Source organism: Patagioenas fasciata, chromosome 4 (genome assembly GCF_037038585.1).
Source record: "Patagioenas fasciata isolate bPatFas1 chromosome 4, bPatFas1.hap1, whole genome shotgun sequence".
Taxonomy (NCBI): domain Eukaryota; kingdom Metazoa; phylum Chordata; class Aves; order Columbiformes; family Columbidae; genus Patagioenas; species Patagioenas fasciata.
Window position 1 is genome coordinate 80,152,991 of NC_092523.1, and position 20,150 is coordinate 80,173,140.

Genomic DNA, 20,150 nt, shown 5'->3' on the forward strand with positions numbered 1-20,150 from the left:
GGAGAAAGGGAAGGAGAAAGGGAAGGAGAAAGGGAAGGAGAAAGGGAAGGAGAAAGGGAAGGAGAAAGGGAAGGAGAAAGGGAAGGAGAAAGGGAAGGAGAAAGGGAAGGAGAAAGGGAAGGAGAAAGGGAAGGAGAAAGGGAAGGAGAAAGGGAAGGAGAAAGGGAAGGAGAAAGGGAAGGAGAAAGGGAAGGAGAAAGGGAAGGAGAAAGGGAAGGAGAAAGGGAAGGAGAAAGGGAAGGAGAAAGGGAAGGAGAAAGGGAAGGAGAAAGGGAAGGAGAAAGGGAAGGAGAAAGGGAAGGAGAAAGGGAAGGAGAAAGGGAAGGAGAGTTAGCGCCGTTACCTTTTTGCAGCGATCATCTCCCTGGAACATCCTGGTCTGCTGCAGTTGCTCCTCGGCTCGCCACACTCACCTCCTGTTTATCTTATGCCTTTCCCAGAAAACATGTGTGCTCTAAGCAACACCATGGGGCTCAGCACACCTCTTCATTGCTTTCAGATCCTCCAGCTGCCTACATCTTCAGTCTGTCTCCTGCGCGGCGAAAGGCTGGAGCGGAGGCGCTTCTTATGGACGTGCTATAAAAACCGGCCTCCTGCAATGTAAAGGAACACGTCAAAGCAGGGAAAATCTGTCTGGGCATCGCTAACGGCACAAGAGATGTGGCTGGAGGGCTGCGAGGAGGTGGTGTGCGGCGGGAAGGGCCAGGAAGTGGCACGATGTGGGACATAAAACTCTGCTGTGCTCGTACGCTCCGCTCCGCACAATCCCCCCATTGAGCGGGCCGGCGGGAGCCAAACATCACTGAAAGGATTAGTTGTGCTAACACGGCATAAACCGAAATTACATCTCAAGGGCTTAGATAAACACACAGTTTCATTTCTATAAGCAGCATCAGATCTGAGGTTCGGGTAAAGAGCTCTTCAAACGCTGACCTTACAATATATGTGTCTGTGTGTATATATATATATCTGCTAAAAAATACTGGGTCTCTCTTCAGGGTACCCTTTTTCCTATCTAGTTTTCTAGTTTATAATTTCACCCCTCAACAAAGCATCTTCAAACACCCTTCAGGGCAGTAAATTAGCTGAGCTACTTTGTCCTTTGAACCGGCATTCTCATTAGAACGAATTCGGGCCACGAGGATTTCCACCTTCTTCACGGGGGTTTTGCCATCGCAGCCGAAGCCTCCTGACAACAAACGCTCATTAATTGCCCTCTATTGCTACAAATGTATTATGAAATTGTACCGGTGGCTCCCGTGATGGACATTTCGGCACACACACGTTCCTGTGCTGTCTCCTGGGCGTGTTGTGGAAGCAGCACCGATCCGCGCCGCCGCCAAAACAAGCAGATTATTTAAAGCCAGCACTGAAGGCTGCACAGACGGTACCAGAAAGCTGGGGACGGTGACTCCTCCGAACAGCCCCGCTGTTGATTCCACCAAACCTACGTGGTTTCACAGCAGCCGAAGAGAGCCCGAGGTGAAGGGCAGGCAAACAAACATCAGGTTCTTCCAGGAACTGACAAAAACGCCTCTGTATTTTACAGCCGTCAGCTGCACCGAGTAGCATTAGTCTATTAGCAAAGAGAAGCTTTAACCGATAGATGAGGAAAGGGACATTAATTCTTAAGAAAACCTTCTGTTTGCAAAAACATCTTCAGCCTTGGCTGGAGCTGTGAGCCCTGCCAGAGGTCGCCCCGCTCACACAGCTGTATTTTCAAGCCTGAATTTTCGGCTCCCAAAAACCAAATGATGAATTTGGGCAGAAGAAAGGGACTCAGACCAACCTTTTTCTATACATGCATTTCACCTCTGATCTCTGCACTCTCCTCACTCCTCATGTCGAGGGCAGAACAACAGCCGCATTAGCAGAGGCGGCGATCTCACAGAGCACATGGCGGTGGCAACGCCAAGTAACTCCGTGTTTTCAGGTATTTTCTGCCACAGCTTCCTATCGCAGATACAACAGACTGGCAACCACCATTGTAGCACACCACAATTTTTAAATGTCTTATTTTTTTATAAAGGCAGTGAATGGTACAAGTTGCATTTAGTTTCCAGGTAGGTGTTTGAAACGCCTTTACTGGACGTTCCAGCGAGGTCTCACTAGAATCACCATTACCTCCAAAACAAGCTGCAGGGAGGAGGAAACAGACGTGTCACCCAGACTTTAAGTGTCTTACCAACCAAACAAAACAAATACATTCTGCAGCCACATGGCATTTGCCTCGAACTTTATAATTTCGCAGCCTGCGCGTAGCCCTGCAGACAAATTGGTTGGTTTAATGTAGGAATGAGACTGTGCCCCCTTCCCCTCTGCCCCCCACCTGAAATTCCAGCCCCTCAGAACAACAGAGCAAGTGACAAGAATGAAAACCCAACCTCACACAGCTGCATGTGGAGGGAATGGAAAACTCAATTACTTCTGCTTAATGCCGAGCCCTGATTTCTCACCCGCTTCTCAGCCCGGTTCATCTGCTCAAGACTGAATTAGGAAAAAACAAGGCTGAATAAATAAAGGAACCTGCCTGATAAACCAACTGCGTGCACTTCACAGCCTTCCCGCATCGTCTCGTCAAAAACCAGCGCGCTGCTGCCTCTTGGGTTGACGCTCGACACGTCTCAAATGAACTGCATCAAATCCTGATGTCCGCGGCTGATAGAGCACTTGGAACAGAAATAAATGGTTGTTAAAAGTAGCGTCCAGAATCAAAATGCTAAAAGCCAATACGTGAAGACAGCAGATAACTTACTGTAAAAACCTTGGTTTCCTAAGCTTTGATTCCAGAGCCACCTTCGACAGAAGATCTCACTTGTGCTCCCACGCGTACGCTCGAACAAACCAGCTGGTCTCTAACCCTGTCCACAGAAAGACAACGGCGCTGCTCCCCTCTATAATTAAGAATTACAACCTGATTATCTAGCAAATAACTTACAACAACTATTAGAAGCAATCCGAAGACAATAAACCTTCAGAAGCATCGCAAATACTACATTTGTCCTTGTGAGTAAACTGCCAAGTGCCTGGGTTTATATTCACGACGATGCTGTAGGCTTCTCACTCGCAGAGTTTCAAAACCCATGGTGAAGCCATAATATTTCCCTTCATCAGTACTCTGGACCTCAGTGCTGCTAATTTAATGGGTTCCCTCTTATCAAGGTAAATCAGTAACTTGACTGAACAGCACTTGAGCTGCGCTCTGAGCTCCACCTGCGCTGGGCTTCTCGGGTTGGATTTCCCCGAGACCCTCCCGAGCAGAAATCCAGAGGTGTTCCTAAAGCCTTCCACTGTTACACGCAGTAAACACAGCAGAGATGGTCATTCTACAGTATTGTTACTTCTATTCATAAAAACACCTACTCAAAACGAGTACTGGGGTCTGTTTCTCCTCCCAGTGCACATACGTTCTGCACGTGGGGTATCAACGTGAATGCACAAGCAAGAGTCCAAGTGCCATCGCCTTCTACTCTCCACTGTAAATCAAACTGGTTCTAAAGCAAAAAACCACAAAAGTTAAACATCAACGAAGCTCCAACTACATCTAAATGAACCAATGCATCAGCTAAAATGATCTCCACACATAACATCAATGTTTATTACAAAAAAGAACCATTACTTCAAATAACTGCAACATCACTCCCAGAACTGCTTTCTCTCCCCCAGAACAACCTTATTCCAATTCATTCCAATCACCCTACGCAAGCCCTCGGATAACAGGGTGTTAATCCCAAACGATGCCTTTTTGCAGGAAATTCGCTAACAAAACAAGGGCAAGCTGCAGCCAGGGAAAGGGGCTAACACATATTACCCTAATTCATTCCATTTTAAGATCTACTTCAACTGCTCTGCATATAGAAGGCTTCCAGAAAGACTGAACTCACTTTTAACACAACACCAGCCACACCAGCATCTCAAACGGCTCAGACACTCAGCCTAGTAAGATGTATAGAAAACAAAATCCTTTAGTCTTCCCTGCTTAAAACAAACAATAGGATAAATTTTGCTTTTCTCTTTAAACATTGTTGTACAAATAATATTTTTTGCACAAAATACAGACATATATCCCTTTATGCCGGCAGCCCTATGGGTGCTGTGTGCAGCACCGGGTACCACAGCCAGGCTTTGGATGAGACCCGGAGCCCGGTGTGTGCACAAAGACTCGCGAAGCACGTCAGGAATCAGCGAAGGCTTCAGCGTGTATCTAATTAAGCAAGAGAGCCATTTATCACTGATAAAAATGCACAAACGTGTGACTACGCTCAGAAACAGGCAAACCTAGCTAGGCTGAGCTGTAAAGCAGTCTGTGTACGTATTAGCTTTAGGCAGGGCTTGTATGTTTAGCTGCCGTCAGACCAGCCTTTCGGCTGCACCTGCAAAGGGTAATCAAAGTCCTCAGCCTTGAGAAAAAGCCACTAAGCAATAAAGGACAATAACAGTGACTTCAGCTCCCTATCTTGTGCAAGTCCTCAGGAAGTATAACCGCAATATAGTTGTAAGAGGTCTGAAGAATCCAGCTGGAGCAGGAGATCCCCCCCTCACCAGCAATCCCTGTACTGCTCCTACCAAGCTAGGCGGGGGGCTTGAGCTTCAGCAGCTCCAGCAGAACAGAAAACAAAGGGGTCTTCCTGCCTCCCGAGTCCAGCGCGTGTGAATTGTGGAGAGACACGTGGCTCCCACAAATCCTGCTCAACCCTCATGGCAATGCAGAGCCCGCAGGCCTGTGCATCCTGTACTGAAAAGCAACCCTGCCTGGTAGTGTGGTAGCAAAGAAAACCATTCAGAGTGAAGGCAACAAGAGAAAAACCGTCTTGGTCTAGCAGGTGTGAAGGGCTTGGTGTGTTATCTAGCCTGAGCACGAACTATCAGGTTAGGAACGAATACAGCTGATTGAGATTGTTGTCCAGCTATCACAAAAGAAAATCAAGTTTCAGAACACAAACAACCAGGAAACAACTGCAGACAGGTCCAGTCTTGAGACAGGTGCCCCAAGCCCCAGGTGAACCAATAACACACCCTGCATCCCTGCCAATAACTCACCCCGCGCCCCCCGCCAATACCCCATCTCATGCTCCCACCAATAACTCACCCCGCATCCCCACCAATAACCGACCCCATGCCCCCCGCCAATAACCCACCCCCCACCAATAACCCATCTCATGTTCCCAGCAATAACCCACCCTGCGCTCCCACCAATAACCCGTCCTGCGCTTCCAGCTCCCAGACCTCACATACCAAGCCCAGCTCTAATAATCCACAATTCCCCGTCAACACTGATGGAGAGGAAGAGGCCGGTCCCCTGACTCACCCCACATTTCCTTCCTCCCCCAGGTTCACCCTGACTATTAATATAGAACGAGTCCCACCGAGCTCATCACCGCTGGTTTGATTCATGGGGGTTTGCTCAGCCCTACCATTTCCTTGGCATTTCCTTGAGTCTCCTCCCAATTCTTTGAAAAGCCTGAGCTGTTTTAGTTGTTTTCAACAGAATAAAGCTGTTTATCCTTGTATGACACTCTATCACTTCTATGGATTTAATTTGAAATAAAGTATTTCAATAGGTGAAGGTGGTCTGCTCTGTTTTAACTGAATAAGTCACAGTGCCTCGACTTCCCACTTCACGGCAGGTTTTGTGGGTTTCTGGGAAAATGCCAGAAGGCACAAAGACCCACGGAAAAGGCTGCTTTTGGTCAAATATACGTAAAAATATATTTTAAATGTCATCACATTTCTAGATCCTTCAGTTAAGTAATCCAAGCCACATTTGATTGTTAACAAGACGCCTATTCACAGTTACTTCCGTTTCTAAGGTTTCACCCCGATCATCAAATCGCACTGAAAATGGGAGCTAAGCTTTGAAGTTCTCTATGAACGACCTTGATTCCAACCAGCAGCCTGACACACCAACTCACAGCTGTCTGACCCACTGATGTACAAACCTGACTGCAGTTCTCACCGCCCAGCAAGAAATCACAATTCCCGCACTGAGTTCTATCAGTATTTGGGACTAAAACTGCAGTTTCTTACAGACATTTGAAGAACTGCAGTTATTGCATAGTTGTCAATAGCTCTTGAAAACAAGCAGTTCAAGCTAGAAATGTGTTAAATGTTAACAGGTCGCGGAGGAGGCAGAGCTGACGGATGGCACCAGTAAAACCAGTTTCCCTTGCCAGTAAAAGCTCTGTTTTCCCGGTTGCGTTACACCCGCTGTCAGGTCAGCGTTTCCTGAAGGGTTCAAAGAGCCCATGGCTTAAAACAACAACTGGGGCTCCCAGCAGAAGCCAAGCACGTTGCATGCTTTAGGAAATACCACCCGCAATATGAACTCACACAAACCCTTGTTGTGGGGTTGTTTTTTCTTGTTGCACCAAAACAATAACCAGCTTGGTTTGATTTAACAAGACACCAAGGTCAAAAATTATTATTCTTATCTTTCAGGAGAGTTCATCTTTTCAAATACAAGTTTCCTGAAACACAATGCATTTACAAAGCTGTTCAGAAAACAGGAAAACAAAACGACAAACAAAACTATCATTCTCACAACCTACCAGAATTTTGGAAGAAAAGAGATTTCCTTAGGACACGAAGCCTCGTGCTGCTGAGTCTTTGTTTCTGTTCATATGGAAACCTGCCTGCAAATGATATTATTTTTTATTTTAGCAAAGATTGGCTGGAATAAGCGCTGGCACAGCTACAGAAGCCAACAAAACAGAAGGAAGGAATTGCTGCTATGCCATTGCAGATTTCTCCCTTCCCCTCCTTCTAATAGAGTTTTCTGCAGAATACTAAAATCGCACTGTGTTCAGTGGGAACCCACGGGGTTTAACCCACAGGACACAGTCCCGAGCCCACGTCCTCTGCTCTGCCTGTTTGCTAACTCACGAAAAGGGAAACGCGGCTGTTTGCTGCAGTCTGGGAAGTGCACATGGTCCCATCACCTTCCCTAAGGTCCCACTGCAACCCTGCAGCACCTTCCCCAGCACAAGTGTGCATTTGAAGTCCCTATACAGACAACCAATTACTCCCATTGAGTGCATTGTTAATAAGCAGTGACAGCTGAGTAGATATGAACGAAGTTTCTGCAACCCCAGACATGAGAACAAATAAGAAATACCTGCAGTATTCCACAAAAACTGGTTGAAATGTATATTTCTTTTATCCTTACACCAGCTCCGTTCTGTAGATCGTTCCCTCAGCACAGAATTAGTTCAACGAGGGCAGACCGCTCCAAGATTGGGATCTGAAAGACAAATAACAAGAGGATTTTCTTGCCCAGAAGAGGGAGGATGGTGAACAGCCACTGTTGTTGAAAGATTCTGCAGGAAATCATTAAATCCTAGCAAACAGCACCTGAATGTGGACACGGATCAAGCGGAAAGGGCAACGCACACCTGGTTTGAACACAGCGCAGCTTGGCACCCAAACTATGACGAAAAACTTCAGCAGTCAAACTGGAGACGCTGAGGGAAATCCCTGCGTTTGTAAAGCAAAACAGAGGTAAGAGCAGCTGCTCGACAGAGCAGAGCAGGTCAGATGTCCATTTAATGGCTTGTAACGGCTCTTGCAGAGGATGCCAAGTGCTGTGGAAGGTAGGAAAAACACACTTCTACAGCAGAGAAATATTTCTAACCCTTGTCATTTCCCTCAGCATAAGTCTATACTTTATTGCAGACATGCACAGGGAACAATTCTCCTATCAGGGTTAAAACCCCATCTAATATTTCCCTATTTTGACCCCCACGCTGCTTCCAAGTGGTTTTTCCTCCAGCACTTCCAGCTGTTGGTGACCAGTTCTGTCAGCAGACGCCTTTGCTAACAGCTGCTCTCTCCTTCTGCAACTGGTTCTGTCAGGTTCCAGTCAAAAAGGATCAAGAAAAGTGTATTCCTTCAAAGATAACGAGAAAGTTCTAAGATTATCATCTTGCGGATAACCCCAGTGGGGCAAGGTACGGTCCCCGGCAGGACTCTCCCATTTATTGTAAGCAAAAGACACACTGAGATCTCTGTTACCCATGGCAGGCACTGCACCGGCTACGGAGTTATCTCCGCAGACCCATCTGCTCACAGCAAGAACCACATTCCCAATGGGAGCCCCAGGAATTTACCTGGTTAACTTAACCACCTTGTCTGTCAACTGCACCGTGCGTCTCCAGCAAATCCAACTCACCCCAGGTGCACCCAGCACAGAAGTGAAAGAATATAGAAACACAGATGCTCTTGACCACCCCCCATTGGTTTCATGGACATGCTTCTGCTTTATTCCAGATCACCTACCTCAAAATGGATCAACGACTCTAAATATAGGAAACGCAAGAGCCAGGCACTGATCTAACAAGATGCTTGCTAGCTGAGGAATCACATATACATCCAGGACTACAAGTCTAACTATAGAACAGCAAAATGTGCCATACAGACATAAAAGTCATCTGTGGATAAAAGAAAAAGGGGGTGAGAATCTATTGCAAACATGGTTAAATAAATAAAGCCATTTCGTCCCAGCTTTGAGTAGCAAATATTGCCCTCATATTGCCAACCGCTCCGTGTGCGATCTCGCCGTGTTCCCTTCGGAAGGGCCGACCCCTGGCAGCGGGTTCTGCTCCACACCAAAGCTGTGTGCATTCCTACCACTCTCTGGGTCTTCTTTCTGCCCATCTTCTATCTCTACACAGCAAACTTCTCCAGAACAACGATGTTTAGTACTGTTCAACACCTTGCACAGTGTGAGTCGGGTCCAGCTGGGCCCCCAGCAGATATGAAAATAGCAGATAGTGGCCCAGAGTGTCCTCATTCTCCCTAAAAGATGCACAGCAGTGCTGACAACCCACCCAGCAACTTCCAATACGGTAAAAACTATGGCCGGGGGAAAAAAGAGTAAGAAAACGGTAAATACCTTGCAATTAGGACTCCTCCGGAATCTCATCTTAACCAACGCAATCCTGTGTGTGTATTTGCAGCCGCACAGCAAGGTCCCCAGCTGCTGGCAGATCTGGAATGTCACATCAATCTGTCACACAGGGGCAGAGAGAAGGAATCTGAGCAGCAGACGTGAAGCAAATACCTTGGCTGGGATGTCCCGTTCTGCATGTCCCTGTTTTCCGAAGGGCACACCCTCCGGGGGCTGTTTTGACCCGTGCCCCTTTTGCCCGGTGGAAGCTCCACTGCTCTCCTTGATCTCCAGATGAGATGCTCCATGCAAGTCACTCTCCTTCCTAAGCGGGAGGCTGTGGTTTAAGGGCTATAGCTACAGACAACACCACCATAGGATGGGCCCCTCTACATCCATGAGCACAGGAAAAGGAGGATTCACAGTCTTGAAAGAGAAGATGAGAAGCGGCTTCTTCAGCTGATGAACTGCATGCGAGGGTTCCTTTAGATATGGGTCCCTAATATCCAGGCAAACGGAGGCAAAAGTAAAGACAACTCACGGTAATGGGCAGAAAAACCTGCTTTTGGGCAGCCTCCTGTTCCAGAGGAATCCAAGCCAAGGCTCATTCCCTGAAAGCAGCCCTCTCTGGAGGCCCACGCCACGCAGCATCGCTCAGCAGCGGACTTCGCTGCTTGCAAATACACAAAGCTCAGCCGCTCACAAGTCCTGGCAAACCAGCCCCTTCCCAGCCCAGCCCCACGCTGGACCGACGTGGCTGTGTTCACGGGACGGGTCTGTCCTGGGGCTCCGGCCACCTCAGCTGCGAGGCTGCCAAAAATCGCACAGAACCACCAGAAAACGCCTCCACCACACCCACTGCAGACAGCCCAGCCTGTTCACTTTAAACACTTTCTAGATCAAAACCCATGCGATTTTAAAGACCCCGGGTTCCCCGTTTCCCGCTCAGTCTCAGCCAGGAAACATTTCCATCCATTACTGGGGAAAACCAGAAAGCTTTCTAAAGGACAGGGCAATTTACACTCCCAAAATGACACTTCCGTGATGGTCACTGTTATGTTTTTCCTTTGTAAAGGGAAGTTCCCCAAGGAGTTAAGGACATGAAGACAACACCAGAAGAACATTTCTAACAGGCAGCACTAGTTGTGGTTAACACAAAACTGGCAAGGCACATTTCCCTGTGCCCTATGTAAAATACGCCAGACAAAGCTCCTCGGTCCCACTACTTAAAGCAACATCAAGAACACAGACACCTCAGCTTATCAGATAACACAAGGGAACCACACCGATGACCTCGGTAACTCCCAAAGCTACCTAGAAGAATTTACAAGCGCTTTCTCAAGAACGTTTCCCATTTCTTCTGGAACACCACTGTTCTCATCAGGCATCGGGACACTTAGGCCTCTTTAGTTTCTTGTTTTCTATACCAATACGAAAGCTTCCAACACATGTCCCAGGTTAAAATGTCAGTTAAATAGATTTCTTCAAGAGTCAGACAATGTAATCACAAACCTAACGGTGCTGCGGACACGACTGGGCTCTTATTCTTTGAACTGACAGATGATTTTTGAAAGACACAATAAAGGTGAATCAAGAAAGATGAAGATGATGGATGCAAGGACCCCCGCAAGGCTTCCCCCAGCCAATCCTGTCCCTTGCTGTCCTACCAAAGCTGACAGATTTTTGTGCAAATGTACCAATATCCAACTCCCATTCAAGATTTGTTAAACTCCAGGATGGGAGTCCTGAGGGAAACCAAAGAAATAGGTTTAATCTGCTCCATGAGCACTCCTGTAAAACAGATACAGCGATGAAGGATTTCACAGGACCCTGCAGCTTTGAAACTCGGTCTCATACGATATAAATACGGTCCCACAGCTCATTCATCCTCCTTTCTAAACCTCCTGTAACTGATTACATTGGAATGGTGCACACTAGAGAAGACACCGAGACAGCACCGTTAGCCATGCTGCAAGTTGCAGAGACACAAAACAGCATGAAACGCTTAAACCTTTTCAATAGGACGCTGTTCTGTGCTGCAGGTCACACAGCTCTGCTCTCTGAAAAAATAATGCGCTTTCTCCATGATTAAATTACTCCTGGAGTGGAAAACACATTGAGTTTCAATTCAGCTGCCTGGTTCAATTGGCCGAGGAGTTACTGAGCGCCATGAATATGGAAATAACTGGAAATGCTACACCAGTATAGAGGGGGAGGAGTACGTGACCCACAAAGGCGCATGGGGCTGCCTCAAAGTCAAATCAGTATTATAGTGAACAACTGGAAAAGTCTTAGTATCAGGGACAGGGGTTAAAACACAAGTAGAATAGACCAGTGAAATGCCAGAGGGTCCAAGAGGAGATTAAAAGCTTTTCCCAGAGCTGTTTGCAGGCGGCCACCCGAGGAGAGCAGTGAAGCCGAGAATTTGTCAAACCCCCGTTCCTAACTCCAATGCAGACCTTTGCGGCTCTTGCTGCTGAGGTTTAACTCGTGTGCAAGATCACCAAGCAGTGCCAGCCAAGTTCTTTCAGCTTGGGCTCCGGAGCTGTGGCCTCTTCAGCAGTTCACAGCCAAAACATTCTGACCCAAAGAAAGATCGCCACCTTTGAAAATACATCAAGGTTTACCACCAGCTGAGCTTGTTTTCTGCAGCTCAAGCAGAGGAACTGCAAAGAGGGCAAGGAAAGCACAGCCCTGCACTGACTGGAAAACACAAACCTGTAACATATGTCCCTTAAATCTGAAAACAAGGGCCATTTTCCCCGGACACAGCGCACCTGTGCTAACCGAGGAGAAGGAAGCTTAAACCGTGGTTGGAGAAACGCAAACATACGCGCCCAGTTTAAACTCTTTCTGGCCACATCTCAAAAGAAGGGTTGATGACTCATGGCAATACTTTGAATACATCTTTCAATACTCCGTAAAGAATATCAGGATGTGCTCTCAAAACACACTTTTTGCAGGAACCGTACATTTGCGATGATCTAGTTTCTTAGCACAGTTGGTTCCAAAGGATTGTAGAGTGAAGCTTTATTTTCCCTCCTCTAACGCTAAGAGATTTTCCTTTCATTCCGTTCACATTACCTAAGTGTTTTTCATTTCCTGAACAGCTCTCCGAGAAAGCTGGGATATTTATGAAATAGCTCACTAATTCATTCGTAAGTACCTATATACACTTGGTTCAGCTAGGCATAAGAAAATGTCACCACAGCCCTGTGTCTCACAGGGTCACCCCGCACCGTCCCGCCAAGCAGGAGGTGACAGCTTCTTCACCGTGTTCTCACCCTATGGCTCAAACAAATCTCTGCATTGGTTTCTAGCCGGGTAACCACCACTTCCATAAGAAATGCATCAGGCTTACACATTTCTGCTTCCAATCTCTAGGATTTGAGTCAACATTCTGATGTGTTACGTGATCCCCTTGTTTTTTATTTAACTTTACGGCCGTGCCAACAACCCGATTCACAACACACACCACGTATCCTTCGCTAAGAGCTTCCACAAGTTCATTCAAAATCTCTCCCCTGAAATCAAGAGGCTTCACCTTCTCGCAAATAAAACGATAAAGTTTCCTGTAAAAAGGGTGTTTCAAAACTGTTACCTGTATTTCCAGGCTCCTCCAGCCGAAGAGCAATGGTTTGCTTAAATACTGGCCTGTTTGAAAATTAAGCAATCCTCAATTCTAAAAGCAGCCGTGAAATGGAGTACCACCCAAGAGGCAGAACTCTGAGCTGAAACACGTCCTGCCACCGGGGCAGTCTTTTCACCATACGCAAAACAGCAACGATAGGAGAATTCCCTCAAAATCCGAGCAACACGACAAGCAGATGATGAATAGGGATATCTGGCTGCAGGCTTTGCACATCCGGACCCAGTTTCTCATTCCAGAGAGGAAGAGAGGATTATTCAATATAAGAACTGCCAGCTATTTATAACCTTAGCTATCAAAAAAACAAGTTGCACAAAAACAGCGAGCCAGAAACCCATTGCTGTCTCCAGTAGAACGGATTCCCTAGGGCATCCACACGCTGCTCCAAGTCAATGCTGTTCCGTTCCTTCTCACCAGTGAATCGCAGGACCACTGTCACACAACGCAGAGGAAAAAGGAAACAAATGCCTTTATTTTCCCCAGGATTTCACTTCAGAGTTCCTCTCCCCGTTTGCAAAGAGCGGCTCAACAGAAGCATGATGCCCCCATCCAAGCAACTGGTTTATGTTTCCCTGTTATGGAGGCAACGCAACACAAGGACAGTGGCCGTTCACCACCGGCCCCACAAGCCCCTTCTCTAGAGCTGGGAGCGGCCACCAATTCAACCAGAATGGCCATTGATACCGTGGCTTTGATGGGACAGAAATGCAGCTTCACCAGAGCTCGGGCAGACTGAAAATCTCAACGTTTAATGCTTATGGACAGTAAAGAACCTCCCGCTGGCTTTAATGGTGCTTGGCAGGGAACAGAGCTAGTATAACATAACTTAGCCTAAAACCAGTAAACTTGTTGAAAGTGAACTAGAAAACAGAATCCAGAACTGTAACTATTACAAAACTCGGGACCTACGCTAGTACCTTTAAATTAAAAAAAAACCCAGCTATCGCTTTCAGTATAAGGGATACAGGAGGGGAAAAGTATTGATTGTACAGAGCTGAATACAACATCTCTTCAACAGGTTCTACCAATGGTAAGGAGCTACGTGGTGTGCATCGCCTTTGACAGCGCACAGAGCAGATGTAAATGACCTGCACTCCTCCTCCTCAGCCCATGTGGTTGCACCATTGACCCTTCACAGCGTGGACCCAAAATTTGTACTTCTGAGGAAAAACAAAGGGCAAAATGAACCTGCAAAGTGTCCACAGCCTCAGCAGTGATTGCCTTGATGCCTTCCAGTCACCAGAAACTTCACAGCGAGGATCCACACGGAGAACATCACAATCGGGAACTGCAGAGACGGTGCCTGGAAGACCAGGCTGCCCTGGCTTTGTTTCCCAATGGAGGTGCCCCTGAGCACTTCCTACCTATAGCTGTAGTCTAAATGAGTAGTTAATGAACCAAAACCAGTGGAAACCTGCTATTAAGGTCCTAACTCAGACAGTTTGCTACAGCTGAGGTGGAACACGAGGAAGAGCGCTCTTTCAGCTTCATCACCGGGATTGTGGCATTTCCCAAAGCAGACATGGGGGACATTCAGCCCACGATATTTTTACCCAAGTCATCTTTCTGGAGCCTCAATCCAGCTGAGCTGCAATGAAAGGGTCTCGCTCAATCGCACGAATAAGCGCAAGTGCTGGGGTTTGCTGGAGCCCTGGAGCAGCGTGGTGTTCTGCCAAAGGCCACTCTTCAGACGCTGCTCCTGAGTCATTATAGCAGTGCTGAGGGGCCCTACGGCGACCGCAGCCGCACACATAACGAGACAACCCCAGTCAAGCATTTGCGCTTTTCTCCAGAAATAAAAGAAAGGCCCTGTATTTGGAGGAGACATCCATAGGTTTTGTTGGATAAGAGGTTTTTTTTCCTCACTGTGACACTGGACAAGCAGAACCGTAAAAGAAAAGCTTTTGCACATGCAGCTAATCACATCATCACCTCGCTGCAGAGCGCAGGACCTCGCAGCCAGGCGCAGCGATAGCGCACGCTCCGGGATCAGTCGCTGACGGCACCGGGAGCCGCTGCTGCCACTGGAGTCAGGGGAAGAGCCACTCAGAGCCCTGCACAGCACTGAGCGTGTTATCAGCTTGGTGCAAAAGGCAGTGTGGGTTTGGACCGTGAATTTTAAATCATTATAAATATAGATGCATTTGAGCCTAGTTATCCAAATAGGAACCATTACATTTTGCCAGGGAGAAATGAGTATTCCTATAGCATAAAAGTCTGTGCTTTGGGATTTGACGAACTCTCGGAAAGCGTTTTCTGCATCCTGCTGGTCGTGGAACCGCTTTCCCTGCAAAACGCTGTCGAGATGCTTGAAGAACGGGTGGTCGGGTGGCGAGAGGTCAGGTGAATCTGGCACACAAGACAACTCCATAGTCCAACGCATTCACCTTTTGGAGCATCAGCATACAACGCACCATCGGGTGCTGCATGGAGAAGAACCGGGCCCTTCCTGGTGGCCAATGCCGGCTGGAGGTGCAGCCATTTTTGGTGCATCTCACCAGTTCACTGAGCATCCTTCTCAGATGTGATGGTTTCACGGGATTCAGAGCACTGCAGGGAGCCAGACCAGCAGTGGAGCACCCAGCAGTGACCGTCACCTGGTTGTGGTGCAGGTTTGGCTCTGGGAAAGGTTTTGGAGGGTCTTCTTGGTCCAACCGCTGAGCTGGGTGTCAGCAGTTGTTGCATACAATCCGCTTTTCATCACACGTCACGATCCTATCAAGAAATGGTTCATTGCTCTTGTGTAGAGTAAGACAATACTTCAAAACTATTGTTTTTAATTTTCGGTCATCTCAAAGATAAAATAACCAGCAAGTAGTAAGTCAGTAGCAAAAACGAGTGAAAAAAGCACATTAACGTGATGTGTAACATAACCACATTTACTTAGGAATGTATTCCACTATCAAATGCCCAATCTCAACAATGCAAAAACCACAATTCCTTTTGCACCAACCTAATTATACACTCATTGGTAAAAAGGACATCTCACCATGATGACATTTCTCCTGAAAACTCAAAGGGCGATGAGGAGCTTCACTTTTTTGACTAACCACTCAAGTGCAATAAGGTAACCAATACACTAATAACGCTACCTTTCAGTCCCCGATAACAAAATAATTGAGAACAAGGGCGACCCCCGTCTTGACAGACACAAAACGTGATCAGGAATGAAAGACTAACATGGCACTGCCTGCAAAGCATTGAAGAGAAGATGGGATGAGGAATGAGAGGTTCCTCAGCACCAGAGGAACCTGCACACAGGGATGGAGACCCCGTTCCTCAGCCCAGTAACTCATCTTGGGCTCATCAAGAGGCAAACGACGGGAAAACAAGCAAACCTTGTCAGAAGAGCATCAAATCAGTGGGGCGGGTATAGAAATCTCTCTAATATACACCAGGTATCAACAGGTTAAGCATAGAAGCCACGAGCTCTGCTGCCCATGGCTGGGTAGAAAGCTGGTACCACAACCATGGGGTGAAACAAATACCTCCCCAAGTGCAAAAACGGCCTCTGGACAAAGCATTGAAGGACAGATCTCTTGAACGGAGCCAACAGCGCTTGAAATTCACACAGCCAACAGTTCCAGAGGCAAGAGGAGCCAACAGGATAGATTTAGAACCATTATCTAAATTAAAGTGTCCGGACCTGCAGTACAGCGCGTCCGCCTCAAAAATACGCTAAGAGATGCCACAAAGATCCAGACAGATCAAAAAAGCCACTTAAATCATAGTAAAGCATGTGGCAAAAATCTTTAATTATAAAAAATATAACCTGGGTACTGCAGAGGGCAAAAGGGAAATTAATCACCCTTCAGTGTTCGCTTCCCAAACTGCTTGGAAAGAACCCAACAAGTGGTATTTTCTAATCCTCCGGGCACTACCAATAAGTGGTTTCCCACCCAAACTGCGTTCCCAAGCAGCAGCTCGGGGCTGAGGCCGCAGTGACACCTGCAGTGATGCCCACGCACAGCGACGTGGCCGTTCCCAGCGGGAAAGACACAACCCCAGACCCATCACTGCTTGTCTATTGGATTTGAGAGCGCTGTTAAAAAACAAAACGCCAAGAAGGCGCTGTGTGTGTTTGAAAACAAGTCTGCTCCAGTTAAACATCACCACAGAAGTCACCATCTTCCCAGGAAAGTGATTCACAGCGGAAATTATTTGTAACTCAGCTTTACAAAGTCTGCACAAGAAATCCACTCACTCACACGCCTCTTGTGGAAATAACAGTGGAGAAGACCAAAACTATTACAAAACTGAGATACCATTAATCCAGGGTGCACGAGTGAATAGAAACATGCAGAGATGTAGCAGATGTTGAAATAAAAATATACGATTTACAGAATATTAAATAAGAATATCGTGTTAAACAGACAATGAGCGGCTTTGTGACAAACACATTAACACTTTATCCACAGGAAAAACAAACAGCAACAGAATAATCTTGGTAACTAGAAATGAGAAATACTGCGTCTATTTCATGTTCTGATTTCAGAGATGGGAAAGAAGATGGTCTTACCTCGCATTATGTCCATACCAGTTCTATGTTCCCTTGAGAGCAATGTAAGAAACGCAAACAGCAAAGAACTCTGTTCCCCGCAACAGCACCAGCCCAGGAGCAAAGAAAACCTGCCCAAAATGAAAAGGCAAAAACTTAATACTTGAAATCCACAGGGCAGTCTATTGCATTTTGCAGGAGTAGAGACACTCAGGAATTAAACAATATAGGCATAACTGTGATGTTGCCTCAGTTTATAATAAAATATCAATTCAGTGCATTGGTCTACAGAAGGACGATGGTAAATTCATCGTTGAGAGCTCAGTCCCTGGGACCTGAAGCGGTTCCATTCCAGCAGCGGGCGCACACGGGCGCACACCACACAGCCACTCACCTTTCCTCCCAAAACGCAGCGCTCGCTAAAGCCACGCTCGGATTTAAACGCTTTGGTCAGGAGTTCAGCCGCTGACCTGCAGGAAAAGCCTCGTGTCCAGCTCCATCCTCTAACAGCAAACAAGAAAAACAAACAAAAAAACCCACTGTTTCACAGAATGAGCTGTTAAATAAAATCCTCATGTAAGTGTTCCCCGAGTGGGGAGAGATATCCACAAGTTTAAATTGGCAAGGCAGATTTAAGAGGAAACAAGAAAGCAAAGGCAGCTCTTTCTGCTGCGTCCAAGAGCCCGGTGTGCAGCAGGAGCAGCGGGAGCGCCGGAGCCGAGCTGCCGCTGGAGCCGGGTTGCCAACACCCCCCGAGCATCGCCCGCCAGAGCCGCCTCTCGCCGGCCACGCTCTGCTCCAGGACGGCTCTGCAGATGCGCTGTTCCGCTGCTCTACCACGGCGTAGGGACACGCACACACCTTCCCGCGTTCCTCTCTCAACTCCCTGCTCCAGGGGAAACACAGGTGTTTTTAAATCCAGATTAGTGAACACAACCCTGGCTTAAGAGCGGGATGCTGCTGACTGACTGCTGCTGACTGACTGCCTGCTCAAACGCAGCTCTGCTCGGGGGTGCTGCTGGAAAGGGGTTCCCCGAGACACGGTACTTACGGAGGAAGCCTCCTGTGCCATTCCATCTGGTGCAAGGAAACGCGGAGCCCAGGCTGCTCTGTGTGCGCTGCGGAGCCGGACGGCACCAGGGACCAGAGGGAGAAGACACTTGTTGGGGGTGAGGGTGTCAGAGCCTGGCCCAGGCTGCCCAGGGAGGTTGTGGAGTCTCCTTCTCTGCAGACATTCAAACCCGCCTGGACACCTTCCTGTGGAACCTCAGCTGGGTGTTCCTGCTCCATGGGGGGATTGCACTGGATGAGCTTTCCAGGTCCGTTCCAACCCCTCACATTCTGGGATTCTGTGATGTGCTGAGCAGCCCACCCGGGAACAGCTGTCACGCCACTGGTGGCATCTCCAGATCCTCAAAGTGCATATTCACTGCAGAGAGAGCCAGGAAACCCAGCAACCTCCTTAAACCTTAACAAAGCCGCGCAGGAATTACCACACAGGACCCCTGAGCCTGAGGAAACCACCCTGCGTCTGCTTTACCACCAACGCAGCCTGAGCAAAGGTGTTCAGAGCACAGTTCAACCCACTGCAACCCCGCTTCACCGCCTACAAACAGCACCCAGAACGGCTTTCCCCACCATAAAAAGGCTGCAGACACCAGGTGACGCTCCAAGTGACAAGGCCACCCGCACCTGCCAAGAAAGAACCCACGAGGAAGAAGAATGGGATCTGAAAAAGGAAGGAAAAAGATGAAATTTCAAGTGTGGAATGCACTTTCTGACCTGACTGCAGGATTCAAAGCAGGGACAGACATCCACAGCAGGTTAATATACAATTTATCTTCTATTTATGCATCTATCAGAGTTGCCACAGGGCCATTATGAGCATAAATATGTGGGAAGTCAGCAGGTGGAGGGAAATTCTCCCTGTCCATGTTCTTCCTCTACTAAGAAAACTTACACAGGGAAAAATTATCTCTTGAACCTCTTCTCTCCAAACCCTTCCAGGTGAAAATGAATCAGCCCCCTAAAAAGTGCTTTGACACAATGCAAAAGAAGTCTCTGGATAAAATACACCCATTTACCAAAGCAAGTTGGCATTTGCTAAGCTTTGAGCCCTGTGAACGGAATGCAGGGTCCTGCTCGCACACAAACCCCTGTGCTCAGGGCGGGGGACAAGGGAACCGTGATGAACAATTCTGGCCCTGCTGGGTGGGACAGAACTGTAACCGGGTTCTGTTTCCCAGACCTACAAACTAGGAAAGTGTTTTACCACACCTCACAACCCCTGCTCATTAGGCTGCCGAAATGTTTGCTGTATCAGCATGGATCCCATCGTCACTGCCAAACTGCATTATTTGCATTGCATTGTTTGCACTTGGAGCACATGGCTGAACCAGATGATCTCCCGCAGTCCCTTTCACCCTAAATTATCAGATAAAAATCAGGTCAATTAGCAAAAGCTGCCTTAGACTACTACACAAATGGATTGTGGGCAGTTATACTGATTTTAAGCCAGAATTTGGGTTCAACTATCAAGAATGCACAGACAAGGCTGGAGTCAGAGATCCCCATTCCCTCGCTCCATGAGAAGTCACCAGGTCCCCAAAACACCAATGCTGCCACCAAGGAGGCCGTGAACAGACACTGCTCATTGAGAGGCTGTAACAGGTCCCAGGCGCCCCACTCCTGCATTCCCCATCTCCTGGTGTCTCCCCTCTGGTCACAAACCCAACCTCCTGCGTGCTGCAGCTCCAAGGGACAAACAAGGCGCTTGGTCACAGCCTCAAACTCCCAGGCACTGGCAGCCCAGCTGGAGAAATCATTCTGCGCAAGCCCCAGGGACACAGAACTGGTAAAACTGGAAAAAAAAATAACTTCGTAAACCAAGAAACGCTTTCTCACAGCCATTAGTTTTTCGCACACCTGCCCTGCCCGCTCCCAACATGGCGGCGCCACGGGCTCCCAACAGCTCTGCCCGCTCCCAACATGGCGGCGCCAGAAACGCACCCCGGCCCTGCCCGCTCAGTCACGTGCCAGGGGGCGGTGCACACCCGCCCCGGGGAGCAGAGCGCAGGCGCAACCGCGCTCCTTCTCCCCGTGGCCGCCCCCCATCCGCC

At 47.9% G+C, this 20,150-nt stretch overlaps 1 long non-coding RNA gene across 9 annotated transcripts; it reads right to left on the minus strand.

Moving 5' to 3' along the window:
• Positions 1-258: 258 nt before the first annotated feature.
• On the minus strand, positions 259-20,141 carry LOC136101266 (uncharacterized). 9 transcript variants are annotated; one of them, XR_011738977.1, is made up of 11 exons: positions 19,767-20,141; positions 18,083-19,455; positions 17,426-17,534; positions 17,053-17,162; positions 8,891-15,248; positions 8,275-8,426; positions 7,115-7,240; positions 6,549-6,632; positions 2,756-2,894; positions 2,531-2,669; positions 259-593 (listed from the first exon to the last, which is right to left on the minus strand). It is a non-coding gene; the product is annotated as an uncharacterized lncRNA (long non-coding RNA). The 9 variants fall into 9 exon arrangements; XR_011738978.1 differs by having other exon boundaries at positions 18,083-18,460; positions 18,670-20,141; XR_011738976.1 differs by having other exon boundaries at positions 17,426-17,501; positions 18,083-20,141.
• Positions 20,142-20,150: the final 9 nt, after the last annotated feature.